Source organism: Ambystoma mexicanum, chromosome 4p, assembly GCF_040938575.1.
Source record: "Ambystoma mexicanum isolate Mex_15411 chromosome 4p, UKY_AmexF1_1, whole genome shotgun sequence".
In the NCBI taxonomy this organism is placed as follows: Eukaryota; Metazoa; Chordata; class Amphibia; order Caudata; family Ambystomatidae; genus Ambystoma; species Ambystoma mexicanum.
In genome coordinates this window covers 216,191,050-216,205,937 of record NC_090927.1, presented here as the reverse complement: position 1 = coordinate 216,205,937, position 14,888 = coordinate 216,191,050, and positions in this window count along the sequence as shown.

The following is a 14,888-nucleotide window of genomic DNA, read 5'->3' as shown; positions in this document are numbered from 1 at the left end:
GGAGAAAACTGGTGAAGATCGTGGCCAACCAACACGAAAAGGCCAGAAAAGCCATAGGACTCTGGCAAAACGAAGCTAAGTGTACTTTCAGGTTATTTCTGGGGGAATTGCAATTGTTGCTGCATGAAGTTAATGCAGTGTTAAAACCTCGGATGGAGTAATGTGGGGGCGAGAATAAGTCATGCATGAGTTAATGTATGATCTCCTGCAAGGCACATACTTGTGATCTGTATTTCCTGAGAAGTCTGAGAATGTCCTGGTGAGGGCTCCAGCACAAAGGCCCAGGGGGAAAAAAGACACACAGTAGAAGAGTGAGTGGAGAGTGCAAGTGCAAAAGGGCGGAGTATTCTTGGAACTGGAGCCGAGGAGCATGTGACCCTGCTATCCCCCCTTCCCATCCACAACCTCTACCTATCCCTCTTACCGGTGTTCCTAACTTCCCGTACATATCCATCCAACGGACCCTAACCCTCTTTCCCCGAAGGGTCAAGGTGGCCTGTGTTGTCAATTCCCAGGTGCTAAGACCTAACGGGGAGGGAGGTGGTTTTGCTGCGTTTGTGCTGCCTCTGCTTCAAGAAGAAGCAAGCTCTGACAGCAAGCCCATCAAGATCCATGAGTTTGATGAGGTTGCAGATGTCAGACGAGTGTTTGGCAGCAGAGCAAAAGTTAAGCGTGGCAATATGGAGCAGCTTGCCATCTTTGAAGGTCTTCCGTGGGGGAGCGCAGGGAACGGTAGTCCCCCCGAGGGTGGCAACAGAGCCAGAGGGATAGTGGAGGGTGTGCGGACGAGCCAAGCCCGAAAAGGGAGCCGGGGCAGTGAGGAAAGGCAAGGGAGCCTGTGCAGAGGCGGAATTAGAAATGGTCAAGGGAGCCTGTGCAGAGGAGGAGGTAGAAACGGGCAAGGGAGCCTGGGCAGAGGAGGAGGAAGGCAGAGCAGGCAAGGGAGGGAGCCTGTGCAGAGGAGGAGGAGGAGGCCACAGTAGGCAAGGGAGCCTGTCCAGAGGGAGAGGTAAGGTTTGAGAGGTGAGGAAGGAGCCTGTCAAAGAGAATAACATTGGGTTGAGGGCCCTGGACTGTGATGGTTCCATTCCGATAGACATTAATGATGACCCTGGAAATGGCGAAGAGGTCAAGGAAAACCTTCCAGCGGGTGCCACTATTACAAAAAACACAAAGGTTGGGGGACAGAGGGTGGAGGGGGCAGGCACTGAAGACAAGGTACGACGTGCAGTACGTTAATGCAGGATGTACTCACAGCACACACTTAAAAAAAAAGTTAGTAGGTAACAGTTCTGCACCCAGCAAAAAAAGATACATAGCCCAGTTCGGTGTTAGCTCAAGCAGAAATAAAATACATTGCAGCCTGTGCACACAGCCTAGTTCAATTTTAGCTAAAAGAAATCAAACACAATGCAGCCTGTGCACAGAGCCCCGTTCAATTTTAGCAAAAGCAGAAATAAAACACAATGCAGCCTGTGCAGACAGCCCAGTTCGATTTTTAGCTAAAGCAGAAATAAAACACAATGCAGCCTGTGCACACAGCACAGTTCGGTTTTAGCTAAAGCAGAAATAAAACACAATGCAGCCTGTGCACACAACACAGTTTTAAATGATTGAAGTCAAGAGGATACAAGAGGAAGCCTGGTAAATAGAATGGCTTAAAGATGTTGAAGAGAGCAAGAGGGAGGCCATTTCCCTTGGGGTAAAGGTAGGCATGGCTAGCTACCGGGGAGACTGGAGAATAGTTGGCCACCCTTGGACTAGGTTTAGCTCTCAGCACAGCACACTCCTTGGGAGTTGCCACACTCAGCAACTGGACATGGGATCCATAGATTCCTATTGTGACAGAGGATCTCCTGGAGCAAACAGTGGCAAACTCAGGGAAGAACAAGAGTGTGTGGCCAACAATATCAGGGCAAAGAGGAGGAGGAGGAGGAGGAAATAGGGGACTTGTCTGTGAACCCACTGCTAACCGAGGACTGCCACAGAGCCCAATAGAGGGCGAATCCCAGACACTTAGAATGGGAGGACTAGTTTCTAGAGACTTAGTGTTGTGCATATTGTACAAGGAGGGAACCAGTGTGAGAATTGAGAGAAGAGCATTTGTGATTTTTGCTTCCTACATTCCCACCTGGGAGGATCCACTGCACTTATCTTGGCACCATAACTACGCCTTGTGGATTTCCTGTTTAATATGTTGGGCACTTACTGTACAAGATTCCCAATAAAGCTGGTACAATATATTTACCTTTTTTTTCTGGTCATTTGATCCAATCTCAGCCATGACAGTCTCCAAAAATTTGACACAGATTTCTAAAGTGGATCGCTCCTGGCATTAAAGTAGAGTATATATGTCTCTCATTCACACCGCACACCTAGGACCAAGCCTAATGCTAGCACTAATCTCAGTGTACCACAGAGGCCTAGAGGCGTCCAAACCCCCAAACCACATGCACAACCACCAGGATTGCCCCACCATCCGGCATTGTACCTATATGAATTTTATGTTCCTCATGCCACCTCACCACATGCCCATTGCTGCTCTCGTCTGCCCGCTTGATAGCTGCTGCACACCTTTTCCACTTATGCCCCCTGATTGCAGCTCCCTCCAGAACCAGCGGAATGCTTGGGATTTCCTTGTAGATGGGGTGTCCCTATTAGTCCCAGGGTGGACTTTGCCATCCAGGCTACGGTAGTTGCACATAACATCAATGTGCTCTTTGTATGTTCTCCCAGGTGTGTCCACGTGCTTGGATGCAGATGGTTGATGAACCCTTTCCCTCCCCGCTCTGTGTCACCCACCATACTGTTTAGCTGTTTGAGGCCATTTTACTAAAAGGGGCCTCCTGGATCAAAGATTAGACACACACCAGGGTTCTCATCTTAGGTGTTGTATCAGGGATATGTTACACAGTGAAGAAAGGGTTGGCTAAAAGTGATATTTCAATGTACTCTGGGCTTCCATACCCAAAGTAAAATGGCAGTGCTCAACAAAATACTTTGGCTAGGTTCTCCAATTGAAAATGTTTGCTCGGTGGATTCTGGTTTGCTTGCATTTCGCCTCTAAAACCCTCATAATCCGGTTCAACGCTTAGGGTGCTAGGCCTAGGTTCAGTTTTTAGAAAGGACCTTAAAATGATCATCTTAAAAAAATTCCAGTCCTCCTGCTTTGGCCAGAAATAAACCCCTACAATAGTGATTCCTTGAGCAGAATGGCAAACAGGTCTCAGTGCTAGGGGTCTATGGTTCAGGAGACTCTGGGGGGCAGCTCCAGGTCCAGCTCAAAGTTTCCTTCCCAGCCTAACTGGACCCCAACCACTACTCCGGTCTTGCCGAAGAGGCCACCCCTCCCTTCTTCACATGTATCAGTCGCCTAAGGCCTAGACAGTGCTAAACTTGGAAAATCACACAGTTTAACATTCTATACTCCATAGTAAAAACTATTCATACATAGAAAAATACATATAACTATGCAACAAACACAAAATATCATCGCTTTCCAAAAAGCTTAGACATTCCATCCATATGTTTAAAAGCACATTGTGGTAATGGGAGTTTAGTATATGGTTGTGACTCAATTAATACAGCTGGAAACTCGCTCCACCATCTTGATTCAAGTAAAAATGCCACCTAGGCATGTATCCACGAGTGATACCTTTGCTGTACACCAGAGAGGACGTTTTTCTATTATTGAGAAAGGAATGGGGCACATGGAGGACAACTAATGATGGGGATGAGGCAGAGAGGGAAGTTGGAAGCAGCAGTTGCAAGGCTGCAAAGAGGGCCAGAAGGAGAGAAATAGGGGTGTAGCAGTCAGGGGAGGGCAGAAGGGGAAAATGGGGGCACAGCATTCAAGGAGGCAGAAGAGGTCAAAGGGCGGGTGCAGCTGTCAAGGGTGGCAGACAGGGTCAACTAGGTCAACAGTAGTCAAGGGGGGTGGGCAGAAGGGGGAAAGGGAGGTAGCAGTTAAGGGGGAACAGAAGAGACCATAGGGGGAAGCAGCAGTCCAAGGGGGAGGGAAAGGGGGGCACAAACACAAACATGTCTTTATCAGGTGCCAAAAGGGGCAGAAGGTCAGGGACCTCACAAGGCTGCCTCAATCAAAGAAGCCGGTGCTCACTTTTAACAAATAATGAATAACACATGCCATGATATGTATAATGTGCTGCTGATCCCCTGGGTTTGCTGCTTGGCAGTTGCTGACAAGTATGTTCTGGTCTGATCAATTAATTTTGTAATGCATTCTGTATTCACGATAATATGTGGACTTTGCGCGTTCACAAGTGCACAACTCCAGTAGCGTTTCACCTTTCTGCGGACAGCGCATTGATCATTGATATTGATATTAATATTTTATTTCTATTGTGCTCATACACAAGTGTTTCTGAGCGCGACAAGGCAAGAGAGGGGAACAGGGGACAACAAAACAGCGATCTTACTAGGCCCAGTGACATTGAGAACGCGCAAGTGCATGGGAGAGGGGGAGGGGAAAAGTGCATGGAAGGGGGGTGAAGTGGAAAGTGCGAAGCAGAGGAGAAACAGATAAATAATAAATAAATAAATAATGGCAACAAACATTGGTAGTGCAGCCATCAATTTGCAAGTGTTAGGTTTAAGGCAGCAGACAGGGTAGATCTGATAAGTGCAGGAAGAAAATAGGGGGTCTGTATGGGTACAGATACCGACCCCAGTGCAAGGGGTGGCCCAGAGGCAGTGCGGCAGGGTGGCAGGGTGAGCAGGTACCTGGGCCCGGACTGTACAATAACCACACTTGAAATGCATATTGATAAGTGCGAGTGCCAGAATGCTTCAGAAGATAGCTCTGTTGCAGAGATGTGTCTCCATAATATGGCATATCGCAGAGCAACATTCGAGCAAGGCTGACTCAGGCTATCCTCTCTCACTGGTTGATGAACTTGAGTGTGTTTACTTTCGTGATATTCACATCTCTTGTAGTACAAAAGAATGTGTTTGCACCAAGTTCAAATTTACCATAGCACCAGTGCGCTTGAGATTGATCCCTTCAAACAAGGATTGTAGGAACTGAGCAGCCAGCCCCCAATGAAAGTGCTAGCCCTGAGTGGTAATTGGGTAGCCACATTTAAGACTGTGGAAACCAAGTGTTGATGTTCATATTCCAGCTTTGCCCCAGGATGATTTAGTGATCCCGGAAAAATCATCTTATCTCACTCTTTGCAAAGGTTTGCCTTCTCACATTCTGGTGGCATTATTCAGCCCGTTGCCTGCTCTTGCTTTTCATTTACTCCAGTCACAGACATAAGAAAGCCCCTCCCAAGCTTGTTCACAGGATTGCCTACTTGACACAAAAACTGTCCTAAATCAAGTCAGCCTTGAAACAACAAAAGTGGCGAACACAGTTCCTTTAGCTCTATTTTGATATTTTTTGTTTTGGTGAGTTTGAGACTTTTTGTTTGTGAAGCTGCTGCACTGAGGTTCTGATCCTGAGGCTGGTCAGAAGAGGATGCAATTTTTAGTCAATGGTATGAACCTTTGTGCGCGCTAAACTTTGGTATTGTTGATTTCTGCCTTAAAGTTCACAATTCACTTTTTTGTTTGGTGTAAATATTTGAGTCAAGATTTCTTGTTTGTTTGCAAAAATTGGTTTGTTGTTATTTCTTGGCCTCTTGAGAGTTCCTTTTTTTACAGTTGTTCTAATTTTTCAAAGAGTGATTTTAGTGATTCCTTGTTTGTATTGGTTGGTTGTTGATTAGATATTTTGAATCCTGAAGATAGTTGTTCTGCTTCTTGTTCTCTTTGTTCATAATTTGAAGCCATTTTGGAGTTTTGTTTCTATGGTTGGATTGGTTCTGCCTTTGTTTTATTTAAAAAACAGTCCTAAATCAAGGCAGCCTTGAAACAACAAAAGTGGCGAACACAGTTGCTTAGCTCTCTTTTGATATTTTTCGTTTACTTTTTGTTTTTTGTTTTGGTGAGTTTGAGACTTTTTGTTTGTGAAGCTGCTGCACTGAGGTTCTGCTCCCGAGGCTGGTCAGAAGAGGATGCAATTTTTAGTCAATGGTATGAACCTTTGTTTGTGTGCGCTAAACTTTGGTATTGTTGATTTCTGCCTTAAAGTTCACAATTCACTATTTTGTTTGGTGTAAACAATTGACACAAAAACTGTTTAATCTTTTTGTACAATGTCAAATGTTCTTATGTACATCATGATTAAAAATATGCAACCCTTTTATTGATGCTTGTATTGAAAGCTATAAAATACAGTTGTAAAATCCATGTGAGATTTATTTAGGCTTGCGTCAATTAGTATTCTGGTACTTGTATATTTCCATTGATGATGGAGGAAATTAAACAAGAATCATTCTCTTTTTGCATCACGTTGTACTATATAATGATAATTTACATTTATATATATTACCCACGGTGTGTGGTGCTCATTTATCAACCTCGAAGCCTCTTTTCGGGATTCAAACCTGCGTCAGCAGGTTCTGCACAGATGTCAAAGCGAGCGCTCTACTTGCTGTGCTATCTGACGACTACGTGCCATTTTCTCCAATACTGTCATATTACGATTATGTGATTTGAGTATGCTCCGTGAAGTTTCCATGCAATGTCACACAGTGTTATTTTAGTTAATGAAAGTGAAATCATCGAAAATAATGGCACCTTGCTCTAGGACGAAAACTGGGAATCAAGGTGGTGAAGTCCAGAAATAGGCTATACTCGAGCCGTTGCTTCATTTCCTCACCAAAGTGTGTGATCTGGGGCAACTCATTTAATCTCTTAGGGCTCCACTTTGCACAAAATTGCAAGTGGGGTTATGGCTTTGTGTTCCCGGTATAGCAGCGGGTGTGAGTCGCATGTGCACCCCAAAGCCACAGCATCCGGTTCTCCAATGTTCCATCACCTCTCCTTTGTCTCATTTGTTCACTTTTGTCCTAGCCCTTAATCCTGGTAACAGTCCATCATTTTAGTTCTTCTCCATCCGCCAATCCATTCTCCTCTCTTCTAGTTCTTCACCTTAGTACTAATCCTAGTACTTATTGTGAATGTTAGTCCTTCATGTTAGCCCTTATCCTTCATCCTCAACCTGCATCATAGTCTTTTATCGGAGTGCTTCTACATTATACGCTCCTTTACCTTTGTCCCAATCCTAGTCAGTTTCTCAGTCAATTTTTTATCCGTATCCCCTATCAGTACTGCTTCATTTTTATATTATTTTATTGCTTATAGCGGGAACCTAGCTCAAGAGCAGCGGAGTGCTTTAGTTTAGTTTAGTTTAGTTTAGTTAGTTTATTTATAGAGTGCGACCGAACCCTCGGGTAGCTGGGCGCATAATCATATGGACAGCATAGTTACATATCATTGCGCACAGCAGGGAAAGTACATACATTCAATGGTGCAGACAGATGGTGAAGTAAGAAATAAGCAAACAATATATACAATAATATATATAGTAATATAATAGGACATAGCGGACCGGGTTACAAGGTGGTCCTTGAATATTAAGGCCTAGAATACGTGAGTAGGTGGCACGGTGTTAGGCAGAGAGCCAGGATTTCACCATGGCTCTGAATGGCCAGAAGGATGCTTCCGATCTAAGTGCAACAGGAGGGTGCCAGGATGGTGATGCGGAACTGTTGGTGGAGGGAGAGTGGCACTTGTACCGTTGGCTTCAGCTTCACCTTTCTCTTCTCTCTCCATATGTCCCTCTTCATCTCTTTCTAGCCCTTTCTGAGTTCTATAGTGCTGGCAGTGCTTGTAATTGGAGAGGAAACAATTGCAGGAAGCATAGAAAGTGTGCATGGAGGGCTGCAGTCTTAAAGAACAAAATGGGACTTAATCTACAACAATTATTCTCTGCAATGCTGAAAGCACCAGCCCTAACCCTGCATATGGCTATGCGCATGATATTGGTACATTTTGCAAATGGTGGCCTGGCTTGGTTGGCAGATATGCATCCAGCGTAAGCTCTGTTATTAAGCATGAAACTTGCAGGCAAGGACCGAGTTTGGCAGCTTCTTCCGTTGCACTAGATATAAATGGCAAGGCGGGAGTACAGCCCAACTGTTTCTTGGCCAGAAATTGACATATGGCCTTCACACTATCGAATCGCCCCTGACCTTGGGAGGATAGCTCAGGGGCAACATGCTTGCCTTGGAAAATGCACCAACACGGGTTCGATCCCCCAGTCCGTGCTTAGAAACCTGTTGGGTATTAAGCGCGTTGTAAATAATCAATCATAGCTGCCTTGTCTCGGTTAGAGCAAACATGTTATAATGAATGTTGATGCCCACCTTGCGTGGCATGGCTGGGAACGGTGTGTTGGGTCTTGTTGCAGCACAATAGTATCATCTTGCTGAAAACAATAGCGATTAAGAAGTACAAGTCTTTCTGCGCATTTTGTCAGATATTATAAATGCCTTTATTCTAGTACAGTCGTTCGCTTTGGCTCTACGGAGAAGAGATTGTGATGGCTGGGGGTTTCACGATTCTGTCAGACTTCATTTTTGGCATTGGGCAATTGGGATTTCAAGGAGTGATTTGACATTATTGAAGATGCCAGGCCTGGTGGCACAGAGAGCAAACCCTTTTATGGACCTCTGTTGCTGGCTCTGTAGGCTGAACTATTAGCAGCATGTAATCAGCCAACAGAGGCTTACAACATTTATAATAAAGACTGGCCCTTTACCTTGTATATTCTTTGAGCTGAGCCTATACATTATGGGGCCAACAGACGAATGTAACATGCAATGAACACATGCAAAAGTTAAGTTGCTTCTTTACTAGCAGTAATCAAAGTTGTTCAGGAGCTTTTTAAACTCGGTATGTCATTTGACCGCTGATGTAATGTTTTCAGCTGATGCATTTTAATTGGTTAATTGATGTTTAAGCAGTTACGGTAAATAAATATAATAGTAACTTTTTAATTTTCTATAGCGCTTTCATCCAAAGTGCTTTTTATAGAATATAACAAACTGTTGAACGCTTTGCCTTTGTCACTCCGGGCAACTGCTGACCACCTTGGCTTTCAGCGACTTTTAAAGACCCTTCTCTTATAGGTCCTCCTGTTACTTCCCTAGCTCCATGATGCCTTTGGCGAACGTGTGCTTTATAAAAACCACTAACATAACATACATCATTGCCCAATCGAAATTGGCACTCAGTTTATCAACCTTGGAAGGATCAATGGCTGAGTTGACCATGCCAGGATTTGAACCCATGACCTTCAGATATAACACAGATCACAGCAACTGGCTCACAACCTGCAGAGCTATCTTATTGGTTGCACCTGCTGCAACCATTGTAATATTCTAGTGATCAGGTTTGTTTGCCATATAATACACATTTCAATTTAAAAAGTAAGATATCATTGGAGATGCACTCAGGGTTTGGTGATAATTGCTCTCGCTCTCCGGCTGAGGATATTAATAATGACTATTTTTATAGCATGCGCCAGGCTCTCCCACAGTGCATGCTATCACCCAGCATAACAGTATGTATTAAATGGACCTCACATGGATGAAAGGCTGAGGCAGCCATGCCATGCAATATCGCCGGCAAGTATGTAATCCAGAAGCGATCTCCCCATATGATAAGGCGAGTGAAGGTGTTTGCCCCATCTGACCGCAGCTGACTGACTGCATTGGTTGGAGGGACAACTTACTGCATGTTATCACGAAAGGCTTTGGGGGGTTGAGGGGTAAGGAGACAGAGAAATGGTAGAATGGGGGTTAGTGTGGGTGGGGTAAGGTGGTAGAAAGGGTGATAAGGGGGCTGGTCTTGAAGTAATACATGCTGTGATAAAATGTAGTCAGTTGGCGCAAGCAACCAGATGACCCTGATCCGACTAAAGACGGTTTGGCTAGGTACAGTGCCCAGTAAGGTATTGTAAAAGTATATTTTGCATGAATACTGCCTGATAGTAAACGATTGGCCTAAGCACATTTGCATCGCACTATAAATTGTATTGAATTAACCTGAAACAGGCTGACTACGCGGCCATTTTGAGTTATCCGCCATTTTGATCACCTCTTGCTTTCTGTTCCATGTTTAGAATTGTGTTTTTGGCTCCAGCAGAGCAAAATGAAATTTGTACTGTTTCCATGATGTCAACGTAGATAAGAATGTTGAAGCTGCTAAAGTGGATTGTTTGTCCTACACTGAGAAACCTTGGATTTAAACAAAAGCTGTACTAATCAATAATTTAGATACAATCTGTTCCAATAGTGCCTTCTCCGTTCAAACAGCAAAGTAGAATGATGAATAGCTGAACATGTGCTCTTGCAGAAATCTTTGTTTTCTCTCCTTGAAACTAAGCTGACTTTAAACTCAAGAACAAATGATAAACAAATATAAGCGAGCAAAATAAGGAATGTTACCTTTGAGGCTTATATTTGGGAAAACATGTGACATGTTTAAAGGAAAACAACAAACTATTTAAAGATGTTTAAGCCTGACTTAGATTTGTGGATAGGCCATGAACACTAGGTAAATGTATGACACGAAGAGGGGGTGGACGATGTGTCCGGGATTGTGGAAAACTTGTATAAATACTTGTGTTTTTGAAATGTCCAGCACTCTCTCATCTCACGGTGTCTGCTTGCACACATTGCGTGGTGTTGAGGGCCAGACAGCTGCCTATTAATAAATGTACGGTACCTTTGGACTTGTGACTGGCGTATTTCTATTATGCGGTATTAAGCCCCGATATTTTTAAACTTTCAGTATTCCAGAAGGGTGAGGTCTGAATGGTGAAGGCCAGTCCATTGTTTTCTTCATACCCATGTCACTGTTAGCAAGTCATGGACCTCACATGGATGAAAGGCTGTTTCTGGGGTCTATATCTATGTTTGTACAACACACAATTGTGCTCACACATACTTGCTTGCTGTTTTGAATGCTACTTGATCGCTATTTAAATAGCACGTTTACTTTCACTCCCTGACTCCCTGCCATGTGAGTCCTCCAGGTCTAACCTGCCGGGCACAATGGCCCGGGATGGGAGAGGTTTCACTGAAGCACCGGCACCATTGGTAACAGTGCCTGTGCTTGCGTTAACCTATTCCCATGGAGTCCTATAGGAGTCCATGGGAATGGGGACTTCCCTAATCCGCCGCCTGATATCCTGGCCCACAGGGACTATAATGTCCCGGTGGCACCGGGATGTCAGGCAGGTGAATTCAGTGTTGCGAGGACGGTGACAACCCGCAGGAAGCACCGGCGGGCTACCCCCGTCCTCGTAATATCACTTGAATAAATGTGTGGGCTCTTATGGATTTACCCAATGAGGTGGTTACTTGTCTTTAAATTACTATATTTGCATACACAAATATAAGATATATAGCTAAATTAGGATCTTACTTGCATAGAGACATGTTAGTTACGTCACTCATTTTTACTCTTTATAGTATAGTACTGATCCTGATGAAGGGATAGTCATTCCCAAAATGCATTGAGCTAATTTTTTCAACTTTTAAATGAAGATTACAAATGATTAAGAAATCAAATATCAAATACTTTCACTTTGTATTGTTCTCTGAATTTATATTCTCTACAATCATCGACATAATCAGTTAATTCAATCAATTTTACACGTGGAGTGCAGTTTATATGAAGATACAAAATTCCTTGTTGAAAAATAAACCAAGTTATTGACTGGTTTCATCAGTACTAGGGTGTGCAGAGTATAGGGGTACCCCTATTTTGGGCTATCACTCTCTCTCTTCATAGTATTGAAAACACTCCCGGTTTTACCATTACCACCAAACTCATAATGAGGGTGTTTATGTTCTGTACTGATAACACAGGCTTGGGTTATATTCAGAAAAGTACTCAAGACCCACCTCTTCAAAGAGTCTCTCCTCCTCAACAGCTAGGCCATCACATCGCCCTCCGTGCCTCCCGACTTGCTAGATGTAGTCCACCCTCTCCTCCCCACCACCCAGTACAGCTGTAACCCTTGTGAGGAATTCGACCATCCGCACGGGGAGTGTGCACTCACCTGGGCTTTTTTGATTTTTTGCAAATGAAAATGAATGATGGGAAATCATCCTCGGAAAATGTATGAGGGCATTCTGCACACAATTTCCCTGCTCACAGCACAACAAACAAAGAGTCAGAAGTCCTGCGGGGCTACAGGCAGAGTTCTCCCAGTCATGTTTAGCTGTAATCCACCAAAGCCTGAATGTTGCCAGAAAAGTGGTCTGTGAACGTGGTACTGATATGCAAGGAGCCGGAGTAGCTCAACAAAATGAGGAAACTAAGTTATTGATAAGTCAAGATGCTGAATTTTGTAACTTTAATGGTAAGAAAAAAACAGTAAACAATTATCTATGCTAAAGAGATTGTCCACGGTAACAAAACATGCTCTTATGTATAGTTGGAAAATTAAATTGAGGAAAAATGTAAAGGGAGAGGCAAAGAGAAATTTAAAATCCAAGTTGGATAATGGTGTCTCTAGTCTGAACCCCATTTTAGATAGGTCCGTGGTAGAAGTGTTGCCACAGCGGATACTCAATGCTAATGTGGGGGAAATTATTTCCCCTATTCCACCATTGACTGATTCTATTGTTGCTACACTGATAGTAGTGGTAACTCAGAAAGAAAATGAGGCCCAAGCGGTTGTTCATGAACAGAAACAGAGTACCCTCCCTGGTATTGGGAATATTAAATCAAGTTCTACAGGGGCAAAGGAGACTCCTGTGGGTGTACCAGAAAGACCGTTTGAGAGTATCCTTCAAAATAGTGTTCAGCTGGTGAATGCACTTGAATTACATCTAATACTTAAAGAGAAAAACCAACGGCCACTGAATAGAGCAACTGTATTATAAATCCTCCACTCAATAGTACCACTTTGATCAATTACATCTCGTGACATAAAACTTGCAGATTAAGTCGAAGTTGTAAGCGAATATTCATCTAATATATGCTTCAACACTGACTCACTCCTTCACTATGTCATGAAATTTGAAGAAGATATAATGCGGTTGGGCTATGTTTGTAGTGTAGTTACAATACCTACATATACAACTCGCTCAATTGTGAATCCACGTATTGAACAACCAAAGACTGTAGAAGTGGAGTGTTTAAAACCACTATTGTCAAGTAGTGGTGTAGAATGTCTTGGGAAACCAAAGCAAGTAGGACATTCACTGACTAGCACTGACAATGAGGCCTTTGCAAGTACAGTAAATAATAAGCCTGTGTTGTGTGAGCAGCGTGTCACAGAGATAGGATACTGGCAGTGGCTTCCTGTTGCATTTAAACCACATTTTTTGCAAAGAAAAAGCTGATTTGATTGTTTGTTAATTTGGAACGAGAGGCAATACACATTTGTTTGCAGAAGGGTTGGTCTCTATGTTCGATAGCTTCACGGTTGTTGCATTGCAAGAAACCTGGCTTACCGATAAGGTTCTATTTGATGGCTGGAGTACGGTACATCAAGTAGCAATACAAGTGAAATTAGGGCGCCCTAAATGTGGTTTACTAATCACAGTAAAATTCCCATGGGTGGTGAAAATGATGATGGAATCCACGCCTAATGTTTTGGTAGCCAAGATGTCATACTTAAGTGAAGAAATGATTGTGATTAATGGGCCGCATTATGAGGCTGGCGGTAGCCAGCCGGTATTCATTTTCTTCCGGCACCCAGAAATGGGCAATTACTGGTTCATTACGGCCTTGCCATACCCGGTATTTGCCCATTCCTGGGCACCGGAAAAATGTCTTCCCCATTCCCATTTGAGCCCAATAGGCCTCAATGGGAATGGGGAGGTCGGATGCCCCAGCACTGTTCATAATGATGCCGGTGCATCCGACATGCTGTGCTCGCGGGTGCCTTTCATTCCACCAGGTCAGACCTGGCGGAATGAAAGGCACCCGCGAGCACAACTCTGAATTTGCCGGTCCGGATACAATGGTACCGGCATGATTACCTATACTGTTGTATCCGGACCGGCAAGCTCGTAAATGATGCCCAGTCTACAATTCTCCAAATATGGCTCAGGCGAAGGGAAATGTAAAAGTGGTGAACACCATTCTTTTAAAATATAGCCATAAAATCACAATATGGTTAGTTGGAGATTTAAATGCCGAGATCAGATCACTCCTGAATCCGTTGATGGGTTGTTGACTATATCTAAATGTTCGTCACCTAAAAAGATAGCAAACAATAGACAGGGAAAATGATGGCACAACTTATTAGTATGTGAATACTCAGTGAGCACACTGACAAAACAGTAGTCCTCTTTTTGTTAGGGGCTCGTGGGGGAAGGACGTAGGAACATAAAGAACAAAGGATTGTCCCAACGAGCTATCTTTTGATGTCAACACTAGAGGTGACAAAACTAGATCAAAACCAACGTCCACTGATACCACCTTCTTATTCAACATATATAATAGGATGGAGAGGTCGGATTTACAAAAAATACATATTGTGCCCTAATCAATTTCTCAGCCGCGTTCGATTCTGTGCTGAGGAATCGTTTGTGGACTAAATTCAATTAATGGAATATACCTAAATATACCTAAAGGATTGTTGAAAATGATGATGTTGCTCTATACAGACACATCAGTAAGATTATGGCTGGATGCAAAGGGGAAACTATCAGCATTGATTCCAAGGAGCTGCAGGGTTAAGCAGGGTTGTATGGTGGCAGCAACCCTGTTCAACCTATATTTGGTCGATATGCTCCAGTCTACTTATCCAGTAAATTGTGGCACGTCGTCCGTGGGATGGTTATCATATGCGGACGACCTGCTATTAATGGACCATACTCCGTTCAGTTTACAAAAAAGATTGGAAGCACTGGCTGATTATTCAACCATAAATGGGTTAAAAATCAGTGTGGATAAAAGTAAAACAATGGTTTTTACAGCCAATAAACCACCATAAAAACATATGCAAT